Source organism: Salmo salar, chromosome 20 (assembly GCF_965601325.2).
Source record: "Salmo salar chromosome 20, fSalSal1, whole genome shotgun sequence".
NCBI classification, from domain to species: Eukaryota; Metazoa; Chordata; class Actinopteri; order Salmoniformes; family Salmonidae; genus Salmo; species Salmo salar.
Window position 1 is genome coordinate 8,253,865 of NC_138310.1, and position 25,993 is coordinate 8,279,857.

A 25,993-nucleotide genomic window follows, 5' to 3' on the forward strand; every position below is an offset into this window, starting at 1 on the left:
TCTGGCATGGCTCAAATGGAACGCCATGAATGATGGGGTTGGAATGTTGCATAAAACGGGGGGTCTTGGTTTTGCAATGGGGGTCATAGAATTTGGAAAGGCAGCGCTTGTTAAGGAGGGACCTTGTGAGCGAACTTTCAAATGTATGCTCTGGTTGTGGCTTCCCTATTTCAGTTGCAAGAAGCACTAGGCTTGTATCAGTGTTTTATGACTATGTTATTCAAATTGCAGGCCTGCGTAACATTAAATGTGTGTGGAAATGTCTCCTTGCTGGTGTACTGTAATGAACTGTGGGTTGAGAATGAGATGAGGCCATAGATCAAGGAAGGGAGTTATATTATCGAAACAAAGTCAATTCTATAAAAAAAAAACACGCAAGTGGCCTTAATATGTTCTGTCATATTTGTTGATTTAGCTCTCTTCAGTGCGCGCACGCACACACATACGCACGCACGCACGCACGCACGCACACACACACACACACACACTACATCAAGGGTAGGAAAACATACTGTATTCCCAGGCTGCTGGAGCAGTAGGGGTGCTTGGATGACTGGGCCACAGAGGTCAGTTTGAAACTGTATGTTCTAGTAATGTCTGTCTGCCTGTCTGTATATTTTTCTCTCTGTGCCCAGAGAGCTCCTGACCCCGACACATGCGCCCCAGAGCCCACCAAAAGGAGCCACATTCTTTCACACACACTCTCCAAACCCCGTCAGCTCACCCCTAGGCCCTATGCCCAATGCCCATACTGGAGCATACATCTAGCTGTCAAAACACCAAGCATCTTCCACCACACCCACAGAGAGCTTCCCTCAGACAGACACTATGCGATAGCCAGCGGCATCGGCATCGGCCTCCACACTCTGACACAAGTAGGTCAGTGCCAAAGTGGGCCATCCAACAGTCCCCCAACACTTGAGGATATTTCGAAGTCAGTAGGGCGAGAGCTTGTTTTTTTCTTGCCCAGGGAAGTGGAGTTTGCTGCTTGCTTGTCCTCAGGGAAACTTAGAGGTCAAGGGTGAAGGGTGACGATGGTGTTACTGCAGGGGCAGGCAACCTTGTGGAAAAGAGTGAATCTGGCATTCCTAAATACATACGCACACGCACACGTCGCACTGAGTCTGAACCCCCCCTGTGCAACTGGGTCCTGGACTTACTGATAGGCCAACCCAAATGGTGAAGGTAGGCAACAACACCTACACCACGCTGATCCTCAACACAGGGGCCCCACAGGGGTGCGTGCTCATCTCCATCCTATACTCCCTGTTCACCCATGACTGCGTGGCCACGAACGTCCCCAACTCAATCATCAAGTTTGCTGACAACACAACAGTGGTTGGTCTGATTACCAACAACAATGAGACAGCCTAAGGGAGGAGGTGAGGGCCCTGGCGGAGTGGTGCCAGGACCATAACGTTCCGCTTTAAATGACTTTCAGCTCATAAAGCCTTCATAATGCCTTCATAAACACTACATAAGTGTTACAAAGCATTTATAACTGTATGCCATGCTTTATAAAGGGTTCATAAATGTGGAATAACTGTGTCACATAATCATCAATATCAAATGTGACAAAAGGTTTTATCGTGCCCTCTTCACGACTGTCTTGTGTGCTTGGACCATGATAGTTCATTGGTGATGTGGACACTAAGGAACTTGAAACTCGCGACCCACTCCACTATCCCCCCATCGATGTTCAGCCCGCCTTTTCCTGTAGTCCACGATCAGCTCCTTTGTCTTTCTCACATTGAGGGAGAGGTTGTTGTCCTGGCACCACACTGCCAGTTCTCTGACCTCCTCCATATAGGCTGTCTCATCGTTGTCGGTGATCAGGCCTACCACTGTTGTGTCATCAGCAAACTTAATGATGGTGTTAGAGTCGTGTTTGGCCACGCAGTCATGGGTGAACAGGGAATACAGGAGGGGACTAAGTACACACCCCTGTAGGGCCCCAGTGTTGAGGATCAATGTGGCAGACGTGTTGTTGCCTACCCTTACCACCTGGGGGAGGACTGTCAGGAAGTCCAGGATCCAGTTGCAGAGGGAGGTGTTTAGTCCCAGGGTCCATAGCTTAGTGATTAGCTTCGTGGGCACTATGGTGTTGAACGCTGAGCTGTAGTCAATGAACAGCATTCTCACATAGGTGTTCCTTTTGTCCAGGTGGGAAAGGGCAGTGTGGAGTACGATTAAGATTGTGTCATCTGTGGATATGTTGGGGCGGTATGCAAATTAGAGTGGGTGTAGGGTATCCGGGAGGATGCTTTGGATGTGAGCCATGACTAGCCTTTCAAATCACTTCATGGCTACCGACATGAGTGCTACGGGGCAGTAATAATTTAGGCAGGTTACCTTCGCTTCCTTGGGCACAGGGACTATGGTGGTCTGCTTGAAACATATACACTACCATTCAAAAGTTTGGGGTCACTTAGAAATGTCCTTGTTTTTGAAAGAAAAGCACCATTTTTGTCCATTAAAATAACATAAAATTGATCAGAAATACAGTGTAGTCATTATTAATGACTATTGTAGCTGGAAATGGCAGATTTTTTATGAATATCTACATAGGCGTACAGAGGCCCATTATCAGCAACCATCACTCCTGTGTTCCAATGGCACGTTGTGTTAGCTAATCCAAGTTTACCATTTTAAAAGGCTAATTGATCATTAGAAAACCCTTTTGCAATTACGTTAGCACAGCTGAAAAACTATTGTTATGATTAAAGAAGCAATAAAACAGCCCTTCTTCAGACTAGTTGAGTGTCTGGAGCATCAGCATTTGTGGGTTTGATTAAAGGCTCAAAATGGCCAGAAACAAATACTTTGTTCTGAAACTCGTCAGTCTTGTACTTGTACTGACAAATGAAGGCTATTCCATGCGAGAAATTGCCAAGAAACTGAAGATCTTGTACAACGCTGTGTACTACTCCCTTCACAGAACAGCGCAAACTGGCCCTAACCAGAATAGAAAGAGGAGTGGGAGGCCCCAGTGTACAACTGAGCAAGAGGACAATACATTAAGCGAGCATAAAAGGCATTTAGCTCGTTTGGGAGTTCTACATTGCTGGGCAACTCATGACAGGGTTTCATTGTGATGTTCGTCGTAAGGAGTATACCAAGGTGCAGCGTGGTAAGTGCTCATGTGATATTTATTATAACTCAGAACACAAAATCAAAATAACAAACAACGGAAAACGAACGTCACGTTCTGCAGGCTTTACTGAGATGTACAAAAACAAGATCCTACAACTGAAAGTGGGAAAAAGGGCTGCCTAAGTATGATTTCCAATCAGAGACAACGATAGACAGCTGCCTCTGATTGGAAACCATACTAGGCCAATCAAAGAAAAAGACAACATAGAAATATACTACATAGACTGCCAACCCCACACCCTGACCTAACAAAATAGAGAAATAAAACGTCTCTCTCAGGTCAGGGTGTGACATTCATTTTGTAATCCGTTATCATCTGCAAGCCCTGCCACATACGACGAGCGTCGGAGACGTCCTTTTATATGTTTGATGTCTTGTCAGAGGTCGTAGAGGGCTTTCTTGTATCTGTCGTTGTCCTTGTCCAGTTCTTTATAAGCGGTAACTCTAGCCTAGCCCAGTGCGGATATTGCCTGTAATCCATGGTTTTTGGTTTGCATATGTTCTTATAGTCACTGTGGGGATGACATTGTCTATGCACTTATTGATGAAGCCCACGACTGTTGTGGTAAATTCCTCAATGCTATCGGATGAATCCTGGAACATATCTCAGTCTGTACTAGCAAAACAGTCTTGTAGCCTCGCGTCTGCTTCATAAGACCACTTCCGTATTGAGCGCATCACTGGTGTTTCCTGTTTGAGCTTTTGTCTGTAAACAGGAAGCAGGAGAAGGGAGTCACGTCAGATTTGCCAAAGAGAGGACGAGGGAGGGTGTTGTATGCGCTTCTGTGGGTAGAATACAAGTGGTCTAGAGTTTTAGCACCCCTAGTGGCACAGGAGACGTGTTGGTAGAAGTGAAGTAGGACAGTTTTAAGTCTCCCCGCGTTAAAGACTCCACCCAGCAGAAACTCTGCCTCTGGGTGAGCGGTTTCTTGCTTGTTTATGGCCCCATATACACACACACAGGGTGTCTGAGACATGTTGGCAGAGCAGACATGCTGGGACTTGAGTGTTTTGCTGATTGGTGAAGAGCATGTGAGCATCGTGTGAAAACAACACAGAGTTTGATAAGGCCAGATAGAGGGAGAAAGAGAGGGCAAATGGGAGGAAAGAAAGAGAGAAAAAGATGGAGAGAGATGGTGATGACATGGATAGGGAGGTGGGGGGAAAGATGTGGAGAGATATAGAGAGAGGAAGAGGAGGCGAGTGACAGAAAGCGAGCTAAATACAAAACGTGAAACATTGTTTAATTGGTGCTTTATCTCATGCAGATTGCATTATCGACAGTCAATTTCAAACTCTGTACGTGTGTGTGTGTGTGTGTGTGTGTGTGTGTGTGTGTGTGTGTGTGTGTGTGTGTGTGTGTGTGTGTGTGTGTGTGTCAGCAACTGGTGGGAAGGACAGCTGTCAGTAAACATAGTGTGTCTCACTGTGTTTTTATGGAGACATATCAGTCACTGCACACAACACATATCCTTCATGACACGCTTACATTTGACTCCTATATACACTAAATATACAAAAGTATGTGGACACCCCATCAAATTAGTGGATTCGACTATTTCAGCCACACCCGTTGCTGAAAGATGTATAAAATCAAGCACACAGCCATGCAATCTTCATAGACAACCATTGGCAGTAGAATGGCCTTACTGAAGAATGGCACCGTCATAGGATGCCACCTTTCTAACAAGTCAGTTTGTCAAATTTCTGCTATGCTAGAGCTTCCCCGGTCAACTGTAAATGCTGCTATTGTGAAGTGGAAATCTCTAGGAGCAACAATGTCTCAGCTGCGAAGTAGCATGCCACACAAGCTCACAAAACGGGACCGTTGAGTGCTGAAGCGCGTAGCATGTAAAAATAGTCTGTCTGGGGTTGCAACACTCACTACCGAGTTCCACAATGCCTCTGGAAGCAACGTCAGTACAAGAACTCTTCGTCGGGAGCTTCATGAAATGGGTTTACATGGCTGAGCAGCCGCACACAAGCCTAAGATCACCACGCGCAATGTCAAGCGCCGGCTAGAGTGGTGTAAAGCTTGCCGCAATTGGACTCTGGAGCAGTGGAAACCCGTTCTCTGGAGTGATGAATCCCGCTTCACCACCTGGCAGTCCGACGGACGAATCTGGGTTTGGTAGATGCCAGGAGAACGCTACCTGCGAGAATGCATAGCGCCAACTGTAAAGTTAGGTGGAGGAGAAACAATGGTCTGGAGAAATGTCCTCTGGTCTGATGAAACAAAAATAGAACTGTTTGGCCATAATGACCATCGTTACGTTTGGAGGAAAAAGGGGGAGGCTTGCAAGCCGAAGAACACCATCCCAACCATGAAGCACGGGGGTGGCAGCATCATGTTGTGGGGGTGCTTTGCTGCAGGAGGGACTGGCGCACTTCACAAAATAAATGGCATCATGAGGCAGGACAATTCTGTGGATATATTGAAACAACATCTCAAGACATCAGTCAGGAAGTTAAAGTTTGGTCGCAAATGGGTCTTTCAAATGGACAATGACCCCACCCATACTTCCAAAGTTGTGGCATAATGACTTAAGGACAACACAGTCAAGGTATTGGAGTGGTCATCACAAAGCCCTGACCTCAATCCTATAGAAAGTTTGTGGGCAGAACTGAAAAAGTGTGTGCGAGCAAGGCCTACAAACCTGACTCAGTTACACCAGCTCTGTCAGGAAGAATGAGCCAAAATTCACCCAACTTATTGTGGGAACCTTGTGGAAGGCTACCCAAAATGTTTGACTCAAGTTAAACAATTTAAAGGCAATGCTACCAAATACTAACTGAGTGTATGTAAACTTCTGACCCACTGGGAATGTGATGAAAGAAATAAAAGCTGAAATAAATCATTGTCTCTACTATTATTCTGACATTTCAAATTCTTAAAATAAAGTGGTGATCCTAACTGACCTAAGACAGGGAATTTTTACTAGGATTAAATGTCAGGAATTGTGAAAAACTGAGTTTAAATGTATTTGGTTAGCTGTGATGAGAGGTTGTGATAGGGGAGCTATGCAGGAAATGTGAAGTGACATTAGAGGGAGGGTGTTGTGTTGTGTTTAAATACCTTGTGTCTCAGTGACATAAAACAGGCCTCTGATGATGATGCCAGCGGTGAGTTTTATCACAGAGGTATCATCCATGCCAAGCAGAGCTGGGTGCACAATCAACTGGACCCAACCCCCCAGCATACCATAGAGCAGAGCAGGCAGTCCTTTCACACCAGGGGCACTGCCCATTTATGTGGCATCTCTGCTCTCTTACCCTCATCCTTTACCTCTAGATATGCAGTGCTTAAAAGGAGGAGGGGAGGGGGAACATGGGAGGAACTCAACTGTGAAACTTCTCACAGTGCTCAAGTCTAAACACTTCAGCCAGAGACTCCAGCCATTTTTTGCTAGCTAAATAGTTTTTGTTTTGCTTCGGCCTTTGAAATGCCACGGCCCTGAGCGCAAAACAGTTTATAACAAGGAATGGGATAGGGGAGATAGAGGCGGAGGTGGTTTGAACTGGATGCTCTGAATTCTTGAGAGGCACAAAGCTGCTTTGATAGAGACAAACTGCACGGAACGATGTCTGTGGATGGCCTGCCGTTTGTCTGCATCAACCCCCAACTCACTTACACACAGACACATACCCCACCCTATACCTACTGCCTCGAGGGGAACGAGGTTGGTCAGGCCGGTCTTATAGGGACAAACACACACACACATCATCCACTCAGCGGGGAAAGGGACACGCAGGTCAGCAGAGGTGCTCCTTATTGCATGGCCCGGTCAAGTGGCAGGTCTAATCTGATTAAGGATCCACTCAGCCTCTGTTCTAGGGGCTTAATTACCTGACGGGGCTGGGTCCCGGCCAAACACACACACACACACACACACACACACACATACACACACACACATCACACACACACACACACACACACACACACACACACACACACACACACACACACACACACACACAGGCACGCACACACACACACAGGCACGCACATAAAAACACACGCACGTTTGTTTTACTGTCTTTGTGGGGACCAAACAATTTATTCCTATTGAAAAACCTATTTTCCCTAAACCTTAACCTTAACCATAACATTACCCCTAACTCTTAACCCTAACCCTAAACATATCCCCTAAGTTTAAAATAGCCTTTTCCCTTGTTAGGACCGGTGAAATGTCCCCACTTGTCCAAATGTTCTTTGTTTAACTATCCTCGTGAGGGCTTCTGGTCCACACAAGGATAATAAAACCAAAAACACACACACATGCAACCATACACACACACACACACACACACTTGCAGAGCCCCACAATCTGCTTATTCACTGGACGCACACACAAAATGCTCATTGGGTACCTCACCCAGGTAGGCCCAATGTATGATACAAGCCAGCCAGGGACACACCCACAACTCTCAGGTTTAGTGATCAAAACATCTACGTCCAAAGATGAGTGTTTAACAAGTACAATCCAGTGAACATGTTACTTCTATCAGCCTGCATAAAAATCACACACTAACCACTCGATCCATGCGTCCAGAATTCAGTCCTGAAATTGAGATAATCTGCTAGAATTGTTCTCTATCAACCTCATTTAGTACATCCTTTAGTTGCCCCATCACCGTGGAGCCACTTGACATGGGCAGCCGTGTCATCTGCATACTGAGAGGTTCCTGACACAAGCAACCCTGCTTCTGGGCCTTTAATCTTTCCACAGGCCTGGTTCACCATGCACTTACTAAGCATTTGCAGGCCTGTGCTACTTGTGGGATTGTTGGAATGTTCTTAACCAGTGTGAACTTCGGACAGATCCAATCCGCTCATCACACTTTGGCGAGGACGTGTCACAGTAAACCTTGGGCTAGGGTTGAGACGATACAACAGAGGCAGAGATAGTGAATCTAGCACTGATGTTGCTTTCCCTCACCCCGACCATCCAGGATGAGGAAGAGAATGATACGATGCTGCTGGACTGGGACATGGTTGATGATAAATTGTCCCTTATGTCACAGTAATGAAATTATGATATATCTATTGATGTGTTTAGGAGGGGGGAGTTGTATGCTACCTCTGTAAAAGTGAGTGAGTAGATTAATAGCTGAACAAGTACTACCGAGCAAGATCTGAGAGAAGGAGAGAGAGAGAGAGAAAGAGAAATGGGGGGGGAGACGGCGAGGGAAAGAAAGAAAGAGAGAAAGAAGGTGCATGAGGGAGAGAGAGAGAGAGAAAGGGAGAGAGAGAAAGACTGAGAGAAACATACTGATGAAGAAAGGGAGTAAGAGTGATAAACACCTCTGCACTTCAGCCTGGTGGACCCACTGATCAGGCTGTACACACTCACAGGCCATCACACAGTACAGCTCTTTATTCACACTAACAGACTCAGGCCTTAACACACTGCAATGTTTCAGAGAAAGTCTACAGAAAGAAAGAGAGAGAATAATAGAGAGAGAGGGGAGAGGAAGGGACAAGGGAGTGAGAGAGAGATGGGGGAGAGGAAGAGACAGGGTAAAGAGAGAGAGATAGGGAAGAAGAAGAGAGGAGGGAAACAGAGAGAGAGAGAGAGAGAGAGAGATGGGAAAAGAAAGAGAGAGAAAGAGACAGACAGACAGAGAAAACATACTGTATAACCAGACAGTTAAGGAAGAGAGACCCCAGTCCCCCACTGCAAACAGGAAGGGCCTTTGTTGTGATTAGGCCAAATAGCTTAAGTGTTGTTTGTCTGATTCTGTTGCTCTATTAGTGTGTGTTCCTCATATTCTCCTCTACACACACACACACACACACACACGCATACCGGCACAAACACACACACTTATTGGACAAACACACACAGCTACACCTCGTTCATTGACAGTCTGGTTCACTCGGCTTCACAGTCAGAGTGAATGGTACGCTCTAAAAAGAGTAATGGAAAAATCTATACTGGAGTCCGGATATTTCTGGACCAAGCGGTCGCCTGGCACTCTTCATTGGCTACCGACGGTCACCACACACTGTGACCACATGTCAATGACCGCGACACTGAGTGCCCTGGGGCAGAATGAACCAGATTATTGTAGGCCTACAGCAAGACCATTAGGCTATGGTTGCAGTAATACTATTTCACTATGATTTATGACACATTTGTATCTTACAGTTTGCATTTTGGATAACAATTTACTGTAGGTGTCTTATGCATGTATTCATGTAAAACCTTTATAAAAGCCATATAACACATTGTAATATTTGCTGTAAACTGTCATAAGTAGTTTTAAATAGTTATGAGTCAAGGCATGAGATGTAATAAATCAGTTTATAACGGGTGTTAATAAAAATGACTGTTCATCCAGTCACATGGTCTAACGTCAACTGTTAATAACAACTGCTATTGTACAGTCTGCATGACAACATACGTCATATGTTTTTACATGCTACATAAGAGTCTACATACCAGGGTGTTATGTCATTCACCAACCTCTTTGTCACATTATTACATTGAATGGAATGATGGGCACCATAACCATGTCATATGGCCTTATAGAGTATGTACAGACACCTTAAGTAATGTGCTATTCATTTGAGGTGTTGTGAAACAGTGAATGTGTTAGATCAATTCCTCAGTACACACAGTATGTCACCAGAACGCCTAGTAAATGTATCGTTAATCCCTGTCATTTCGGTAGATCAGTAGAAATGGTCGGATAAATTGTAAGCTTCCGCAAACTTGAAACTCACACGTCTATGGTTTTTACTATAACACCCTTTTTTTTTATTTTATTGTGTGCACAAGGTCCTGTGAAAAAACCGTGCCCCTCGCCTAGGGAAATCAAATGCCCGTCCAACTGATTCGTTCTGGTGCCGGCCCTAAATCCCACTCTTCCTCTTCCAATTTCAGCAATATGATTAGCTGAAACAAGAGCTCTCAATAACTTTACATCGGATCTGCAAATTGTCTACTTGTGTCAGCGAATCATATAGCTGAAATTTCATGAACAGTTTGGAGATCCATTGAAACGTTACAGAGCTTTTGTGCCAGCGAATCATATCGCTGAAATCGGATGAAGGGTGAGATTATCATTAAATGGGGGAAGAGTTATTGGCTCATGTTGCAAACCTAGCTAGCTAGCTACTCAGCAAATAACATGGATAGCTAACAATAGCTTGAGTTAAATAAGTGTATTAACAGGAAACGGTCATTGCGTTTAAAGTGTAGGAGGATGCTAATGTGCTACAGAGGAGTATGTTTTTTAATTCCACCTGTAGCTAGTGACGTAAGCTAGCCAGCTAGCCATCGGTAGGTTGATGTTGCAATTCGTAAGTACATCTGTGCTCCCATTTGCCCATGTTTCTCACTAGTGTGTGATGCGGCCCACAATTTGGTGCGTTCCTCCATGTGGGCATTCCTGCATCTGCAAAGCTGTCATCAAGGAAAAGGGTGGCTACTTTGAAGAATGTCAAATATAAAATAGATTTTGATTTGTTGAACACTTTTTTTGGTTACTACATGATTCCATATATGTGTTATTTCATAGTTTTGGTGTCTTCAATATTATTCTACAGTGTAGAAAATAGTAAAAAATAAATAATAAAAAACTGGACTGGTACTGTATATATACTGCTCAAAAATAAAGGGAACACTTAAACAACACATCCTAGATCTGAATGAAAGAAATAATCTTATTAAATACTTTTTTCTTTACATAGTTGAATGTGCTGACAACAAAATCACACAAAAATAATCAATGGAAATCCAATTTATCAACCCATGGAGGTCTGGATTTGGAGTCACACTCAAAATTAAAGTGGAAAACCACACTACAGGCTGATCCAACTTTGATGTAATGTCCTTAAAACAAGTAAAAATGAGGCTCAGTAGTGTGTGTGGCCTCCACGTGCCTGTATGACCTCCCTACAACGCCTGGGCATGCTCCTGATGAGGTGGCAGATGGTCTCCTGAGGGATCTCCTCCCAGACCTGGACTAAAGCATCTGCCAACTCCTGGACAGTCTGTGGTGCAACGTGGCGTTGGTGGATGGAGCGAGACATGATGTCCCAGATGTGCTCAATTGGATTCAGGTCTGGGGAACGGGCGGGCCAGTCCATAGCATCAATGCCTTCCTCTTGCAGGAACTGCTGACACACTCCAGCCACATGAGGTCTAGCATTGTCTTGCATTAGGAGGAACCCAGGGCCAACCGCACCAGCATATGGTCTCACAAGGGGTCTGAGGATCTCATCTCGGTACCTAATGGCAGTCAGGCTACCTCTGGCGAGCACATGGAGGGCTGTGCGGCCCCCCAAAGAAATGCCACCCCACACCATGACTGACCCACCGCCAAACCGGTCATGCTGGAGGATGTTGCAGGCAGCAGAACATTCTCCACGGCGTCTCCAGACTCTGTCATGTCTGTCACATGTGCTCAGTGTGAACCTGCTTTCATCTGTGAAGAGCACAGGGCGCCAGTGGCGAATTTGCCAATCTTGGTGTTCTCTGGCAAATGCCAAACGTCCTGCACGGTGTTGGGCTGTAAGCACAACCCCCACCTGTGGACGTCGGGCCCTCATACCACCCTCATGGAGTCTGTTTCTGACCGTTTGAGCAGACACATGCACATTTGTGGCCTGCTGGAGGTCATTTTGCAGGGCTCTGGCAGTGCTTCTCCTGCTCCTCCTTGCACAAAGGCGGAGGTAGCAGTCCTGCTGCTGGGTTGTTGCCCTCCTACGGCCTCCTCCACGTCTCCTGATGTACTGGCCTGTCTCCTGGTAGCGCCTCCATGCTCTGGACACTACGCTGACAGACACAGCAAACCTTCTTACCACAGCTCGCATTGATGTGCCATCCTGGATGAGCTGCACTACCTGAGCCACTTGTGTGGGTTGTAGACTCCGTCTCATGCTACCACTAGAGTGAAAGCACCGCCAGCATTCAAAAGTGACCAAAACATCAGCCAGGAAGCATAGGAACTGAGAAGTGGTCTGTGGTCCCCACCTGCAGAACCACTCCTTTATTGGGGGTGTCTTGCTAATTGCCTATAATTTCCACCTGTTGTCTATTCAATTTGCACAACAGCATGTGAAATTTATTGTCAATCAGTGTTGCTTCCTAGGTGGACAGTTTGATTTCACAGAGGTGTGATTGACTTGGAGTTACATTGTGTTGTTTAAGTGTTCCCTTTATTTTTTTGAGCAGTGTATAATATACTCTATATACACATATCAAATATTACTGCCCACTAAAGCTTCCCATCTCTTCCTTCTTTCATGGTGAATACTATCTGTATGATGTTGTATAGCTACAGTTACACAAGCTAGTAGGAGTCACCATAGACCTGAATGACCAGAGAGCTGACTGAGCCTATTACCAGAGCTCTGAAGATTTATGAGCAGTCAAAATCTTTATTCATACAGAGGAAATTACTCACAACTATATATAGTGCTGTGTAACGTTTGTCACTATACCTGTGCAATACCCTAACCCATGACACTGTGTTTTATTGTAACCAGGGGCCCTCCTTTACGTTTTTTCCTCCATGGTAATGCAGAGATTATAGTTGTTCCACAGTGACCTCCCACTAGTATCCTTTACTTTTTTCCTCCATGGTAATGCAGAGATTATAGTTGTTCCACAGTGACCTCCCACTAGTATCCTTTACTTTTTTCCTCCATGGTAATGCAGAGATTATAGTTGTTCCACAGTGACCTCCCACTAGTATCCTTTACTTTTTTCCTCCATGGTAATGCAGAGATTATAGTTGTTCCACAGTGACCTCCCACTAGTATCCTTTACGTTTTTCCTCCATGGTAATGCAGAGATTATAGTTGTTCCACAGTGACCTCCCACTAGTACAGGCTGGGCTGGGAGTCGACCACAAAGCCAGACAGAGAGAGAATGTGGGAGTCTCTCCCACTGAAGACTCTCCCACTCAGTGGGATGACGGCGCCCTCAGCAACACATCCAACCTGTGGTTTGGGTGTCTGACTCATTCACTATAGCAGTGATGTTACATCAGTCTTCCCAATTAAAACAAGTGCCCTCTTACACAAGGCTGATTAGGAAGGCCAATCTGCTGGTTTCTTGGATGGCTTGAGTTTGTGCATGCGTGTATGCATGTGTGCACGTGTGTCCTTTCAAAATCCTGTTTAGTTTTTATCTTGGACAGCTGAATATGGCAAATGTCTTGTCAATGCTGATTGGTGGTAATTGCCAACCTCCTGATAGTCAAACACTATTATGGTGCAATTCCACTGGATGAACCAAACCGTGGCGGGTCGTGCCGGAACCAGAACAAACTAGCCTTGTTGGTTCTTGTTTGTTTTCAATCTGCCGTTGAACTGGAAACAGGACTAGGTTTAATTTTCGGGAAAAACTGTTAGTGAAAATGTTAAGACCGATGACGCAATTCGACAGCGACATTGATGCGATCCTCAGTGACTGGCATTTTTAAGTATGGAGGAGTTAGCCGGGCTATTTTGTGCCATCCTTTTCATTTGTATTAATGGGCAGCAATTTAGACTGAACGAGAGGAGACAGCTGAAAAGAGATGGAGAAATACACAATGTAAGTGATCATCATGCAAGGATCGCTTCAGCCGGTTGAAAGACCAGCTTACGAAACAAATGCTCTGTGAGCGGTACAGTATGCGCTTGTATCTGTTTAGCTAGCTGTTGTGTATCTGTCTTTGTGAATTCTTCCATACTTTTCTGGATTGAGGCCAGCCATTACAGTTTCTTGCAATAAGATGCAGTCCTGCAATACAGTATTACTCTTGCAGTATGCTGTGTGTGTGATAGGACCCTAGGAAGTATGCACAATGTATCTATCTAGCTAGCTAAATAATGTGTATCTGTCTTTGTGATAGATATACATTGTACATACCTAAGCCTACATATTGCAAGAGTAATAATGCAGGACTGCACCTTGTTGCAAGTGTAATAGCTAGCTGTCCTCCTTCAATACTGCAAGAGTAATTTAGCATTCTTATGAGAAACACTTCCTGACCTAATCAGATAAGTAATCAACCCAATCAACTATTATTATCTCAACCTATGCTATGGTGAGTTGATGTCCCATTGACAAACAAACACAAATGTTTAATGATAGATTTTGTCTTTTTTCTTTCTTTATGATTTCCTCACAGACGCCCAACTCCACCAACACCGTTTGGACAACAAAGCGCCTGGACTAATACCGAACTATTAGCATGACATACCAAGCCTGGTCACTTAGCTCAGTGGGTCTCTCCCTTTTTTTGGTTACGATACCCTCTATCACATGATTTTACCCATGGGGATTAATAAAGTACTGATATACTCCCTTATGTTCAATTTACGATTAGACATATATTCTTATAAGTTTCGTTTTTTTACTCCCTGTGAATACCCTACTACACAATTGTATCTTCTATGTTCGACCAATGTTTGTTTTTTAATAAAAGTGTGTGAGTCATATGTCTAATCTTTATTTCCTACATTTAAAATCAACACAAGTAAGCATGTTTAAGAAGTATATTGCTCCAAAATGTACATTATTTTAATTGTTTAACAGTAGGCTAAATTCAATCAAAAGTAATTGAAAGTCACATTCACAATGTTTTTGGTATAGCGCAAATTTAAGAAAACATTTTTTTATATATTTTACATAAGAACTTCAGCCAGTTTAGTCTACTGACATGTCTGATGACCTTTCATGGCTTGGACAAGCTGTCGAAATACAGCTATGTAGTTGTTATTAAACAAGGCGGACTGGTTCATCTCAGTCGCCCTGGCTGTCTTGTCTGCTGCACTGGCTGCTGCCTCATCTTCACACAACTGATTAAAGAGCTGGTCCTGCTGCTGACACTGGGCCTCAAGTGTCTCCAGGTATGAGTCCTCAGTCTCACTCACGAAATTCAGGTATTCACTGGTTTTGCTTGCAGTGCGTTTTCTCTTCCCCTGGGAAAATATTTAGGCAGAAGTAATGACATGTACAGGTCAGGAATGATAAGGCACACACTCCAAAGCAAACGTGAGGGCAGCAAGTGTGAGTGCAGTTTTGTTCTCCAACCGTAACTGTCTCATCAAATGTATTAAATATTATCAAGCAAAGGCCAGTGTGGGGCCAACCAGATCTACTGTACCAACCAGATACACCAATGATGCAAATAAAGGTAAGGTATTGGGCCATAATTTGATTAATTGAATCAGCATTACAGTTTTATATATAAATTCCTCGATCCACACTCCTTGAATAATGTTTAGGAGCATAATCCTGCCATGACAAAAGCCCTCTGTGGATGAGATTGCCTACCCCTGTTGAAGACTGCTAAGTTGTGTGATTAGGGCTAAACAATTGACAGTGAACTGTTTACCAACCAAGAATGGACCCTTGGTGCCTGGGGTTGCAGTAATCAGGGGTTGCAGGAGCATTGATTGTGTCAATGGACGCTGGGTATCTGGGGGTGCAGAGCTCTGAGCTTGTAGGTTCACTATTCGAGCACGTAGCTTCCTCTGAGTCCGTAGGTTCAGGAATGTCCTCTATGTATGTTTGTATAATGTAAAGTCAGATATTCCGGCTAACGTCAAACATGTACTAAGTCCACAGCGTTGGCCTTCCATGGATATTTATATGACAAGTTGTCATCCCTAGTTCACGTCTCGCACAGCGCTCACTCTCACAAGTTACAGCTAGCTACGCTGAAGACATTGGTAGCTAGCTAGATAGTAATTTGGCTAAAAACAATGTATTACCGTGCTGATCATCGCTGCTCGGCGTCATCATGGCTTCAAATATCACTGTCTGATCCACTTCTGCTGTTGTGGTCTTTTTATATTTTTATATTCTTGTTTGAGTTTCTTAATTGTTTTCACTGCACTGTTTTACTGACCGATGGAATCCCATCTCAGCTAATGTATCCAATATGTTTTTGAAGATCTTTTCATTCCTGGTGGAATAATCCAGTTGCCTCTGGATGCTCCAACTGACCAACTTGCTGCTTCCATTATTCGTTTTTGGCTTGAGAGTTATTCACTAGTGTAGCTGCACCAAGTTCTATCTTTGGCTGTACCGTTCGTGGTCAGATTAACCTTCTCTTATAAAAATGGCGCCAGTGACTTGTGCATGAGTGTAAACATACGCGGGCGACACTGCAACATAATTGCGCGAGACCAATGATCGAGTTCAGCCATTTGTAACCCCACCCACCAGCCTACTTGGTTCGAGGTCAGTACCAGATATCAAACGAGGCTGAATATCCTCCTTGGTTCCAGGAATCAAACGGGCCATGGGCAAATGGAAATGAAATAGGAACTGTGATATTCACGGCCCAGCACGGCACGGCCCTGCAGAGGAAAAGCATCACTAGTTTGCTAACAGTGTGAGGGCAGGCGAAATCACAGTAGGACAGAGTGTGAAGGGAACGAGAGTGAATGGCCCTCAATGGATAGTAAGGGCATTTGAAGACACTGCCCACCACTGTTCAATTACAATAATATCTAGCATACTTGCACCCACAGGCATCAATGTCCAACACATATACAGTAGGGGGGAAAAGTATTTGATCCCATGCTGATTTTGTACGTTTGCCCACTTACAAAGAAAGGATCAGTCTATAATTTTAATGGTAGGTTTATTTGAACAGTGAGAGACAGAATAACAACAAAAAAATCAAGAAAAACGCATGTCAAAAATGTTATAAAATTATTTGCATTTTAATGAGGGAAATAAGTATTTGACCCCTCTGCAAAACATGACTTAGTACTTGGTGGTAAAACCCTTGTTGGCAATCACAGAGGTCAGACGATTCTTGTAGTTGGCCACCAGGTTTGCACACATCTCAGGAGGGATTTTGTCCCACTCCTCTTTGCAGATCTTCTCCAAGTCATTAAGGTTTCGAGGCTGACGTTTGGCAACTCGAACCTTCAGCTCCCTCCACAGATTTTCTATGGGATTAAGGTCTGGAGACTGGCTAGGCCACTCCAGGACCTTAATGTGCTTCTTCTTGAGCCACTCCTTTGTTGCCTTGGCCGTGTGTTTTGGGTCATTGTCATGCTGGATTACCCATCCATGACCCATTTTCAATGCCCTGGCTGAGGGAAGGAGGTTCTCACCCAAGATTTGACGGCACATGGCCCCGTCCATCGTCCCTTTGATGCGGTGAAGTTGTCCTGTCCCCTTAGCAGAAAAACACCCCCAAAGCATAATGTTTCCACCTCCATGTTTGACGGTGGAGATGGTGTTCTTGGGGTCATAGGCAGTATTCCTCCTCCTCCAAACACGGCGAGTTGAGTTGATGTCAAATAGCTCCTTTTGGTCTCATCTGACCACAACACTTTCACCAGTTGTCCTCTGAGTCATTCAGATGTTCATTGGCAAACTTCAGACGGGCATGTATATGTATTCTTGAGCAGGGGGACCTTGCAGGTGCTGCAGGATTTCAGTCCTTCACGGCGTAGTGTTACCAATTGTTTTCTTGGTGACTATGGTCCCAGCTGCCTTGAGATCATTGACAAGATCCTCCCGTGTAGTTCTGGGCTGATTCCTCACCATTCTCATGATCATTGCAACTCCACGAGGTGAGATCTTGCATGGAGCCCCAGGCCGAGGGATATTGACAGTTCTTTTGTGTTTCTTCCATTTGTAAATTATCGCACCAAATGTTGTCACCTTCTCACCAAGCTGCTTGAAGATGGTCTTGTAGCCCATTCCAGCCTTGTGTAGGTCTACAATCTTGTCCCTGACATCCTTGGAGAGCTCTTTGGTCTTGGCCATGGTGGAGAGCTTGGAATCTGATTGATTGATTGCTTCTGTGGACAGGTGTCTTTTTTACAGGTAACACGCTGCGGTTAGGAGCACTCCCTTTAAGAGTGTGCTCCTAATCTCAGCTCGTTACCTGTATAAAAGACACCTGGGAGCCAGAAATCTTTCTGATTGAGAGGGGGTCAAATACTTATTTCCCTCATTAAAATGCAAATCAATTTATAACATTTTTGACATGCGTTTTTCTGGATATTTTTGTTGTTATTCTGTCTCTCACTGTTCAAATAAACCTACCATTAAAATTATAGACTGATCCTTTCTTTGTCAGTGGGCAAACGTACAAAATCAGCAGGGGATCAAATACTTCATTCCCCCACTGTAGCAGTTATTTTCACCACTTCTTCGACAGTGTTTACGCTTATGTTTATGTCATTAGGAACTGTGTAAGTGTATATGATGTGCCTTTGAATTGCCAAAAGAGGAAGGTGAATGTCTTGGACACTCAATATGTCTTGGACACTCAAGTCCAAGGCAAGGTTAGGCTGCATGTAAATATCATCAGGAATGGCTTTACCTGGTCTGGCTGATGTAACAATGCTACAACCCAGTGTCGGAAGCCAAAATACCCATAGAAGAAACAAGACACACCTAGCTGTGTTGAACCTTTGGCCCAGAAGCGCTGAGCTCTTGCCTCATAGTGTGTCATGTTGAGAGTTGAGCAACAGGCAGGCTTTTATCTGTTCTGTCACCCTGGACCTGGGACCCAGACTGGACATCCACTCAGGCTCTGTCCCCAGCCCAACCTAGGGCTCTCAGAGCTGGGGAGAGGTCAGAGAGAGAGAGGCCCCCCTCTGGGAACACCAGCTGGGCTTATCTCTACTGCTGCCCCTCTAATGTCCTCTGTCTGTGTGTGTGTGTGTGTGTGTGTGTGTGTGTGTGTGTGTGTGTGTGTGTGTGTGTGTGTGTGTGTGTGTGTGTGTGTGTGTGTGTGTGTGTCAGAGATTCTGAGTACTATTGTGAGTTTCTGTGTATGTACTATACACAGAGGGCTTGTACATGTTTCTGTGTGCTTGTGAGCATACAGTTGAAGTCGGAAGTTTACATACACCTTAGCCAAATACATCTAAACTCAGTTTTTCACAATTCCTGACATTTAATCCTCGTAAGAATTCCCTGTCTTAGGTCAGTTAGGATCACCACTTTATTTTAAGAATGTGAAATGTCAGAATAATAGTAGAGAGAATGATTTATTTCATCTTTTATTTCTTTCATCACATTCCCAGTGGGTCAGAAGTTTACATACACTCAATTAGTATTTGGTAGCATTGCCTTTAAATTGTTTAACTTGGGTCAAACATTTCTAGCCTTCCACAAGCTTCCCACAATAAGTTGGGTGAATTTTGGCCCATTCCTCCTGACAGAGCTGGTGTAACTGAGTCAGGTTTGTAGGCCTCCTTGCTCGCACACGCTTTTTCAGTTCTGCCCACACATTTTCTATAGGATTGAGGTCAGGGCTTTGTGATGACCACTCCAATACCTTGACTTTGTTGTCCTTAAGCGATTTTGAAACCACCACTTTGGAAGTATGCGTGGGGTCATTGTCCATTTGGAAGACCCATTTGCGACCAAGCTTTAACTTCCTGACTGATGTCTTGATGTGTTGCTTCAATATATCCACATAATTCTCATGCCTCATGATGCCATTTATTTTGTGAAGTGCGCCAGTCCCTCCTGCAGCAAAGCACCCCCACAACATGATGCTGCCACCCCTGTGCTTCATGGTTTGGATGGTGTTCCTCGGCTTGCAAGCCTCCCCCTTTTTCCTCCAAACATAATGATGGACATTATGGCCAAACAGTTCTATTTTTGTTTCATCAGACCAGAGGACATTTCTCCAAAAAGTAAAATATTTGTCCCATGTGCAGTTGCAAACCGTAGTCTGGCTTTTTTATGGCGGTTTTGGAGCAGTGGCTTCTTCCTTGCTGAGCGGCCTTTCAGGTTATGTCGGTATAGGACTCGTTTTACTGTGGATATTGTCACGTCCTGACCAGTAAAAGGGGTTGTTTGTTATTGTATTGTGGTCAGGGCGTGGCAGGGGGTGTTTGTTTACTGTGTTTCGCGGTTTTGGTTTAGTTCTATGTTATGTATTTCTATGTTTGATATTCTAGTATTCTATTTCTATGTGGTAATTGTTTGGGATTGGTCTCTAATTGGAGGCAGCTGAATCACGTTGCTTCTGATTAGAGACCATATTAAAGTAGGGGTTTTTGTCTTGTGGGTGGTTGTTTCCTTTGTATAGTGTGAGCACCTTACAGGACTGTCGTTCGTTTTCTTGTTTTGTTTAGTGTTCACGAAAAAAAAAAGTATAAGTATGGACACTTACCACGCTGCGTATTGGTCCGATGATTTCTCCTCATCAGAAGACAAAGATTATGACAGAACCACACACCAAGAAAGGACCAAGCAGTGGAAGAGGGAGCAACAGAGGAGCGACTTAGAGTCGTGGACTTGGGAGGAGATCCTGGATGGGGCAGGACCATGGCACCAGGTTGGGGAGTACCAGCGCCCAAAGGAGGAGCTGGAGGCAGCAAAGGTGTCGGAGGTACGAGGCACTATATCGTCCATTTCAGGAGGTGAGGAGGCACCCCCAAAAAAGAATTGGGGGGGGGGGCACACGGGGAGTTGGAGTAAGTCAGGCAATAGGCCTGAACCAACTCCTCGTGCTTATTACGGGGAGCGACGGATCGAGAAAGCACCGAGCTATGCGGAAATGCGCACTATATTGCCCAGACGTATTCAAAGGCCGGTGCAATTGGTGAAAGCTCCTCAGTATGGCCAAGCTATGTTGAGCACTCAGCCAGGAAGGGTTGTGCAGACCGTATGTTCCAGACCTCCAGTGCATCTCCAGGGTCCAGTTTACCCTGTTCCTGCTCCTCGCACTAGCCCTGTGGTGCGTGTCACTAGTCTGGCGCCTCCTGAGCCAGTTCCACGGACCAGGCCTCCAGTGCGTCAGACCAGTCCAGTACGTCCTGTTCCTACTCCTCGCACTAGCCCTGTGGTGCGTGTCACTAGTCTGGCGCCTCCTAAGCCAGTTCCACGCATCAGGCCTCCAGTGCGCCAGCCCAGTCCAGTACGTCCTGTTCCTGCTCCTCGCACTAGCCCTGTGGTGTGTGTCACTAGTCTGGTACCTCCAGTGCCAGCCCCACGCATCAGGCTTCCAGTGCGCCAGGCCAGTCCAGTACGTCCTGTTCCTGCTCCCCGCACTCATCCTCCAGTGCGCCTCCATAACCCGGTACAGCCAGTGCCTGCTGTGAGCACTAGGTCCTCAGCGTTGCCCGCCAATCCGGCGCAGCCAGAGTCGCCCTGCAGCCTAGAGCCTACAGAGACAGTCAGCAACCCAGAATCTATTGCGGGGGTGGGCAGGTTAGTTTGGGGACTAGGGCCGGAACCAGAGCCACCTCCGTAGGGGGGAGTATTGGGGAAGGGGGGGTGTTTGCACAAGTGGCCACCCTCCCTTCCCTCCCTTTAGTTTGGGGTTATTTTTGTGGGGGTTTGTGTTTCGGTGCATCCGGGGTCTGCACCTTTGGGGAGGGGGGGGGGGGTACTGTCACGTCCTGACCAGTAAAAGGGGTTGTTTGTTATTGTAGTGTGGTCAGGGCGTGGCAGGGGGTGTTTGTTTAGTGTGTTTCGGGGTTTTGGTTTAGTTATATGTTATGTATTTCTATGTTATGTATTCCAAGCTGTTTAAAGGCACAGTCAACTTAGTGTATGTAAACTTCTGACCCACTGGAATTGTGATACAGTGAGTGAAGTGAAATAATCTGTGTGTAAACAATTGTTGGAAAAATGACTTGTGTCACACACAAAGTAGATGTCCTAACCGACTTGCCAAAACTATAGTTTGTCAACAAGAAATTTGTGGAGTGGTTGAAAAACAAGTTTTAATGACTTCAACCTAAGTGTATGTAAACTTCCGACTTCAACTGTATGTGATTAACATGAATGTAAGCTTTCATGCATGATATACAGTACATTAATTTGATAAGTGTGTGTGTAAATATATGAATGTATAGTATTAAACGGTATATTTGTTTTTACTACAATAAAATATGCAAATCAAAAAAGATGTATGTATTGGAAAGGCAATGTTTTGTAGATGTGTTATTACATAACTACGCACAAAGTTGTGTAGTAGCAGCTGCAGTAGCCTCAGACCTCTGAAACATACAAAGTAACTGAGTGTCCTGAATAATGAAATTCAGATGTCCAATGGACCCCAAAGAGGCCCTACTTTTTAAGGGGCTAATCCAAACTTCCACTGAAGTCTTCCTAAGAATTTTCACTTGGTCATGCATTAATATCAATGGGAGACTGAGTGAGAATTCTACTTAAGTGGACGTTAGGATTCGCCCTGAAGAGCAGAGGACGCTGGAAAGAACTAGAAAGCTAGCAGCCTATTACTGTAAGAGACATGGAAAGTCGATTAGCCTAGTAGTCTGTCTGTCTGTCTGTCTGTCTGTCTGTCTGTCTGTCTGTCTGTCTGTCTGTCTGTCTGTCTGTCTGTCTGTCTGTCTGTCTGTCTGTCTGTCTGTCTGTCTGTCTGTTATGCGCAGCATTGGATTTTCTGTTTTTGCACAAGGTGTTGTCACTGACCTAGTGCCTGACTCCCAACTCCCACAATATACTGTATTGGCAAAACAAAGGCTTTTCCAATATCTAGCCCTCTTGTCTCAGTGTCTGGTTGTGTGTTACTCTCTGTTCTCTGTTGTTCCCCTGGCCATGTTACCCCAGAAACCCAAACATGTCCTTTCCCTCTTCCTTAGGATCTGTGCTCCTTCTTTCCTCTCTGGGCAGACACTGTCCCGGCTCCAGCTCTCCTCTCTGCTACCATACAAACACACACACACATACACACACATGCCGCGCACACATTCTTTGCACACGGACACCCTGTTTAAAAAACAAAACCGGGTGGCAGCCAAAAAAGAGAGAAAGGATAGAACAGAAACTGTATGACTGCAATCCCTCTCTCTCACAACCACCTGCCTCTCTTCCCCCGCCTTCTCTCATTCTCTCCCTCTCTCTGAGACGACATTACTGCAGCAGAGAGACAAACATCATGTGGTTTAGAGAGAAGAACTAACTTTGATTTGGCATATCTTTGTGTGTCTCTCTGTGAGTGTTTGATTGCCAAGGTGACAAGGGGTATGTATGTGTGAGAGAGTTTCCACATGTGTGCACTATGCAGTCTTTGTGTGTGTGTTCCTTTGTCATGCAAGTATCTTTCCAAGACTGAATCAGACTGTTATGAAACATCCCTTGCTTTTGGCAGCTCTCTGTCCCTTGATAGAGAGTAGAATCCCCCCCCCCCCCCCCCCCCCCCACACACACACACACACACACACACACACACACACACACACACACACACACACACACACACACACACACACACACACACACACACGCCCTCCCCTGGGTTCTCCTGCCCCATGCATTGGTCGGGGTATGCAGAGTTGAACAGTGGTGGGGGTCGTTGGGTGTGTGTGTCTGAATGTGTGTGTGTGCATGCTATTGCTCAACACACAGAGAAACAGCGTCTTATATGGTTCCCATCTGTGCAGAGCTGGCCCGCTAACCCTCCATCCAGCAGCCTGGAATGTTTGGTGATCAACCCCACTGGGAAGCCCCATTTATCAATACACACTCCCAGCCCCCTCAGGAGACTAACATATTCCACAGAGCAGGAAAGGCCTCACCCAAGGAAGAGAGGTTCAAATTCCACAGCTGATACAAAAACAGAGCAGAGGAACTGATGTCAACACTATCTGAACATCCCACCATTCACATCTCATGAAGTGGAAAGTCAGACAGGGAGACAGGGAGAGAGAGACAGGGAGAGAGACAGGGTGGGAGAGAGAGAGAGTGAGAGAGAGAGAGAGAGAGAGAGAGATATTTTGGTCACACATGCTCCTAAATATTTGACCAAGTGGTCATAAATGTCAATTTCTAAAAACTTTTTTTTGATCCTTATGAAACTTTAGGACTATGTCAAGCAACAAGTTGTTGACAACAAAAAAAATCAGAAAACATAAATAAAGGGAACACTTAAACAACACATCCTAGATCTGAATGAAAGAAATAATCTTATTAAATACTTTTTTCTTTACATAGTTGAATGTGCTGACAACAAAATCACACAAAAATAATCAATGGAAATCCAATTTATCAACCCATGGAGGTCTGGATTTGGAGTCACTCAAAATTAAAGTGGAAAACCACACTACAGGCTGATCCAACTTTGATGTAATGTCCTTAAAACAAGTCAAAATGAGGCTCTGTAGTGTGTGTGGCCTCCACGTGCCTGTATGACCTCCCTTCAACGCCTGGGCATGCTCCTGATGAGGTGGCGGATGGTCTCCTGAGGGATCTCCTCCCAGACCTGGACTAAAGCATCCGCCAACTCCTGGACAGTCTGTGGTGCAATGTGGCGTTGGTGGATGGAGCGAAACATGATGTCCCAGATGTGTTCAATTGGATTCAGGTCTGGGGAACGGGCGGGCCAGTCCATAGCATCAATGCCTTCCTCTTGCAGGAACTGCTGACACACTCCAGCCACATGAGGTCTAGCATTGTCTTGCATTAGGAGGAACCCAGGGCCAACCGCACCAGCATATGGTCTCACAAGGGGTCTGAGGATCTCATCTCGGTACCTAATGGCAGTCAGGCTACCTCTGGCGAGCACATGGAGGGCTGTGCGGCCCCCCAAAGAAATGCCACCCCACACCATGACTGACCCACCGCCAAACCGGTCATGCTGGAGGATGTTGCAGGCAGCAGAACGTTCTCCACGGCGTCTCCAGACTCTGTCACGTCTGTCACATGTGCTCAGTGTGAACCTGCTTTCATCTGTGAAGAGCACAGGGCGCCAGTGGCGAATTTGCCAATCTTGGTGTTCTCTGGCAAATGCCAAACGTCCTGCACGGTGTTGGGCTGTAAGCACAACCCCCACCTGTGGACGTCGGGCCCTCATACCACCCTCATGGAGTCTGTTTCTGACCGTTTGAGCAGACACATGCACATTTGTGGCCTGCTGGAGGTCATTTTGCAGGGCTCTGGCAGTGCTTCTCCTGCTCCTCCTTGCACAAAGGCGGAGGTAGCAGTCCTGCTGCTGGGTTGTTGCCCTCCTACGGCCTCCTCCACGTCTCCTGATGTACTGGCCTGTCTCCTGGTAGCGCCTCCATGCTCTGGACACTACGCTGACAGACACAGCAAACCTTCTTGCCACAGCTCGCATTGATGTGCCATCCTGGATGAGCTGCACTACCTAAGCCACTTGTGTGGGTTGTAGACTCCGTCTCATGCTACCACAAGAGTGAAAGCACCGCCAGCATTCAAAAGTGACCAAAACATCAGCCAGGAAGCATAGGAACTGAGAAGTGGTCTGTGGTCCCCACCTGCAGAACCACTCCTTTATTGGGGGTGTCTTGCTAATTGCCTATAATTTCCACTTGTTGTCTATTCCATTTGCACAACAGCATGTGAAATTTATTGTCAATCAGTGTTGCTTCCTAAGTGGACAGTTTGATTTCACAGAAGTGTGATTGACTTGGAGTTACATTGTGTTGTTTAAGTGTTCCCTTTATTTTTTTGAGCAGTGTATATATATATATATAATTCAAATACATATTTAGCTCCCAGTCAATGTCAGTATACCAAGACGAGAGTCTCATCTTTCAGATGCAATTGGAACTGAGTAGATAGCCCATAGAGTTCCAAAGACAGAGCTAAAAGTCTGATGGCACCGGTGCCCATATCGCCTATATCGCCGATATCAGTGGCCATCTTAGGTCGCACTGGTATGTCAGATTAGCTCAATAGTCAGTTTCTCAGCCTCTGAGTGTAACAGAAACACAACACTTTGAATGAATAACAGACAAATGTTCATAACAGGTGGCTATGGATAACATTTATTAAAAAAAATATCTGATCAAAACATGAAAAACATACACAAATGTATATGTTGAAATATCACATTTTACAATTGTGACATTTTTATTTGGGGGAATTTAAAGCATTTAGGCCTACGTTCTGTCTGGTTGACAGAA

General features: G+C 45.3%; 1 protein-coding gene across 1 annotated transcript in view; it reads right to left on the reverse strand.

Annotated features, from left to right (window-relative positions):
- The window catches only part of LOC106580155 (rho-related BTB domain-containing protein 2), a 94,165-nt gene that overhangs the window by 66,617 nt on the left and 1,555 nt on the right, over positions 1-25,993 (reverse strand). The gene's annotated exons all lie outside the window — the stretch shown is intronic.